This window comes from Bison bison, unplaced genomic scaffold (genome assembly GCF_000754665.1).
Source record: "Bison bison bison isolate TAMUID 2011002044 unplaced genomic scaffold, Bison_UMD1.0 scf7180017864462, whole genome shotgun sequence".
In the NCBI taxonomy this organism is placed as follows: Eukaryota; Metazoa; Chordata; class Mammalia; order Artiodactyla; family Bovidae; genus Bison; species Bison bison.
The window spans coordinates 1925244-1930280 of NW_011495024.1; the positions used below are offsets into that span (position 1 = coordinate 1925244).

The window sequence follows — 5037 nt, forward strand, 5'->3', positions numbered from 1 at the left end:
AAATTTTATTAAAGACCAGTGGAGATAGAATTCAGAACTGAGTGTTCAAAACAAGCTCACAGATCCTTAAAATTGAGACTGAAATTTCCACTCTTATATGATTGCTCTCAGATGACATCAACCACAGATAGGCAGAAACCTAGAAAATGAAGAAAACATGTAAGTTCACCACAGATCTGATGATCAGGACAATCATTATACACACCAGCAGTACGTTCTCACCAATTTCAGATGCCAAAAAAAAAGCCTCACTAGCATGGGCATTAGCCTCCATCAAACCACCACTCCTCTCTAACATTCACGAAGTGTTCACCATGAATCAGGCACTCTTCTGGGTGTTTTATTAACAGAATCTTCACAATAACCCTATGAGGTCATCATCTTATAAATAAGGAAACAACAGAGGCACGGAGACAAGATTAACATTTAGGGATCATTTCAGATGAACCAGCCCTCGGCGAAACTGCTAAGCAAGCTCAATTTGTCTTTGACCTTCTACTTGCCCCATGTCAGTTTCCATTTAACAAACTATGAATACCTTGAGAGCTGAGACTAAAAACCCAGCGCTCTAAGGATTTGTTGAATGGCTATGCTTCTTTCCTGTCTTGGTTTCCTTCTTCCCAAATATCCTAGAGAGAAAAGACTTCTTTTGTCACATCATTTTTCTAAGTTAACTGCTAAATTAATTCCTGCTAAGGCACAACCCAAAAGCAGTACGTTAAAACCGAGATATCCTGTATCGTTATTCTCCAGCTCAAATGGCTGTATATGCCTCCACGGTCCTCTCCTCACCCCAGGTGTGTGGGATTTCACAACAGAAGAGCTGCTTGCTCTTCATCAGCTGTTCTCTCTGACCAGGTCTCACCTGTTCAAGGTCATTAGAACAGCGTGCCTGTGTGCTAAGTCGCTTCAGTCGGGTCTGACTCTTAGCGACCCTATGGACTGCAGCCCGCCAGGCTCCACAGATTCCCCAGGCAAGAACACTGGAGTGGATTGTCCCCTCCTCCAGGGAACCTTCCCGACCCAGGGATCAAACCCGCGCTGCTTAAGTCTACTGCATCGGCAGGCGGGTTTTTTACCACCAGCACCACCTAGAAAGCCCCACATTAGAACAGCACCAGGCACTAACCCACCTGACTCAGTGCACTCAGGTTCCTGCCCAACTGTGGCCTCAAACAACCTCCCCGACCACTCTACTTAACACAGCAGCACACCATTCTCTGTCCTCTTACGCTGCTTTATTTTTGCCACCACACTTATCACTCTCCCTTATGACATTTAATAATTACTTTCCTACGTTCTGTCTTCCCTTCAAAACTGTAAACTGCATGAGGGCAGGGACACTATCTTGATTACTGCTTAAATTCCACACCTACAACAGGAGTCGGCAGTGAGACAGCTCTCAAACATCTGCAGAGTCAGCTCTCTGAAAGTTAGAGAGCCTTTTTTAATATTCAGGGGAGATAAACCTCCCTTTTGAAAAATACTGCCATGACTTAATGAAACTGAAGACAAAGAGGCAGAAAAGAGAACAAAAACGAAACTTAAAATGTAAACACCAGGGACGAATACTAACGAACTTTTGGGTTTTCTCTCTCACTTTAGGCTTAAGGGATAAGGGCTGAAATGTAAAAATGCTCAAATGTTTTAGTTTGAACTGGTAATAACACAATGAGAAAAGGATTTGTGGGAAATTTTAGCAATTGAGATGCTTCTTTTGTTCTTAGTTTCAAAAGTACCAGAAGTGCAAAAGGGACAGTTAGGACTCTCCAAGGTTTCACTTAGATTAAAATACTCTATTTACCATTTGACTGGATGTACAAGATCCATTTAAAGTCAAAGTTAACTTACACACTAGTACTGAACTCCTCACTGAGAGCTGTGTCCCTTTCCAAGGTCTCCTTCCTAATTTCCTTAATCTAGCCTGGTCTCACAAGACGGCAGATAAGGCACCATCAAAACTAATGGAGGGGGGAAACTTAACTCTGAAAAAGAAAAAAGTTGTTTACAAAGTTACTTTTAATACTTTGAGGTGAGCCCACAGGACTTTAAAAAAAAAAAAAAAGGAAGGGGTAACTCCCTCACCCCCAAGAGTGGTCCAGGGAAGACTGGCTACTTGAGTGGAAGGTACCACAAGAGAGACAAGAGAGACCCAGTGCAGACTCAGGGCAAAGAGCTGCCATTGGGGCTGGGAGCTGTGAGCACTATGAGAAAATACGAGCACGGTGGGACTAGCTCCAGGAACAAAGACAAGCATCAAGAGGGTTGGATGCGAAGTCATAAAACTTACAGAACTGGAGCAAATAATTTTTAACACGAAAGACCCCAAATAGCCAAAACAATCTTAAGAAAGAAGAACAGAGCTGGAGGAATTAGGCTCCCTGACTTCAGACTACATTACAAAGCTACAATCATCAAAATAGTATGGTAGTGGGACAAAAACAGACACACGCATCAGTGGGAACAGAGAGCCCAGAAATAAACACACACACTTATGGTCCATTAATCTATGACAAAGGAGGCAAGATGAGACAATGGGAAAAAATCTCTTTAGTAAGTGGTGCTGGGAAAATCGCACAGCTATATGTAAAAGAACAAAATTAGAACATTCTCTAACACCATAAACAAAAATAAACTCAGAATGGATTAAAGACCCAATGTAAGATTCAGTTCAGTTCAGTCGCTCAATCGTGCGTGACTCTTTGCTACCCCATGGACTGCAGCACGCCAGGCTTCCCTGTCTATCACCAACTCCCGGAGCTTACTCAAACTCATGTCCATCGAGTTGGTCATCCTCTGTCATCCCCTTTTCCTCCCGCCCTTAATCTTTCCCAGTGTCAGGGTCTTTTCAAATGAGTCAGTTCTTCGTATCAGGTGGCCAAAGTATTGGAGTTTCAGCTTCAACATCAGTCCTTCCAATGAAATTCAGGACTGATTTCCTTTAGGATTGACTGGTTGGATCTCCTTGCAGTCCAAGGGATCTCAAGAGACTTCTCCAACACCACAGTATATAATCTTACATATAATTTAATGTAAGATTAGATACTATAAAACTCTTTGAGGAAAAAACAGGAAGAACATCTTTGCCATAAATCACAGCAATGTTTTTGGACCCAACTCCTAAAGGAAATAAAAGCAGAAATAAACAAATGGGATCTAGTTAAACTTAAAAGCTTTTGCACACCAAAGGAAACCACTGACAGAAACAAAAAGCCAATCTACCAAATAGGAGAAAATATTTACAAATGATATGACCAATGAGTGATTGACATCCAACATATATAAACAGCTCATATAATTCACCATCAAAAAACAACCTAATTAAAAAATGGGCAGAAGAACTGGAGACACTTTTCCAAAGAGGAAATGCAGATGGCCAACAGGCACATGAAAAGATGCTCAACATCCCTAAATCATTGCTGCTGCTGCTAAGTCGCTTCAGTCGTGTCCAACTCTTTGCGACCCCATAGACGGCAGCCCACCAGGCTCCCCTGTCCCTGGGATTCTCCAGGCAAGAACACTGTCCCTAATCATTAGGGAACTGCAAATCAAAATCACAACGAGATATCACTCCACACTTGTCAGAATGGCTATCATCTAAAAGAATACAGGGTTTTTGCTTGTTTATGGACCCTAAAAGATATTTAGGTCATAAATATCCCAAGTACACTCTAAAAATAAATTCCAGTAGAGCTCACTCATCAAACCAAAAAAAAAAAAAAAAAACTTGTAAAATACAAACACAATGAATCTTACAGAGCATTTATATATATATATACACATCTATATATATAGTGCTCTCTCTCTCTATATATATATAGCACTTTTTCCTCAGGTCCATTTACAAAAGTCTAAAAAAAGAAAACAAAAACAAAATCCTAACCTGTTAAGTTAAATGTCCTGAAATGCTGCACTTTCATTAAATCATTTAAATAGGATCTTAATTCTATTCAGGTCACACAAATAGTCTTTTCAAAGAGCTTGTAGCTTGTCTAAGAGAAAAGGATTTTAAGAGAGTGTTACCAGAATAAAGAACTCCAATTATAACAATGAGACTGCTTTGAGGATTGCCAAATTAGTTTCTATACTTTCTACTTCTAAGTTAAGGCACAGAGCCATCTCAGGATTGCAAATATTCAATTCTAATCCTTAAAAATACTGCACAAGCAAACAACTGTCTTGGGAAGAAGTGGTAAGAAAAAAATTCCCAATGGAGTTAAAAACCAAAACGACTATTATCTCATCTTTACAACAGCCTTCCAGGCTTCTTTAAATAATATGTCCTAGGGCAAGCCCTTAAAAAAGAAGACAAGAAAAAAAAGAAACCTTAAGTCTTAAGAGCGGTGGAATTCATTAACAGCAAATCCACCGTGCTGTGGGCAAAGCACTCTATTTATCAGGCTGTGAAGCGAACATGAACAAAGGTTTTCCCACGAAAGAATAACTTTTAGAGCAAACGGTTAACGTAAGTAAAGAACTCGATACTTTCGTGTATGTTTCATTAGCAGGCTTTGCAAAGGAAACTCCCAGGAGCAACTCCACTCGGAGCCATTCCCTACTTCATGCCTAAATTTGTTCAACAGACTTACATCAGAGTTTTCAAAAACTACAAAGTACAGTACATTTTTAAAGCAAACTTATTCCTTAAAAGCCAAACCCAGCCACCTTTTAAAACACGCACAAACTTGATCCCTGGCCCGAAGACCTCAAAGTCTTGACCGAATAAGACCAACAACTTGTGCAGGAAAAAAGCAACCTGGTAGCCCTGCGCTGGGCTGAGCAGCTGCCGCTCGGGGCAGAAGGACCCACGGGGCTTTGCTCCCGGGCAGGCGCCGGGCGACCCGGGCCAGGCCTGGGGACAGCCGGAGGACCTGCTGTCGCGTGCACCAGCCTTGTGGCCACTGAGAAACGCGGGGAGGTGGGAAGCGCCCTCAAGTTTGCCCGATGTTAACGCCCCGCGGATAAAGAGGGTTATTTGTTTCATCTGCGGAACTTTGCGTCGGGTCGCCCTCCCCCCAGTCCGGGACCCGCGGAGGA

The 5037-nt window shown here is 41.9% G+C and overlaps 1 protein-coding gene across 1 annotated transcript in view; it reads right to left on the reverse strand.

Annotated features, from left to right (window-relative positions):
- The window catches only part of B3GALNT2 (beta-1,3-N-acetylgalactosaminyltransferase 2), a gene marked incomplete at its 5' end in the record, with an annotated part of 66490 nt that overhangs the window by 60970 nt on the left and 483 nt on the right, over window positions 1-5037 (reverse strand). The gene's annotated exons all lie outside the window — the stretch shown is intronic.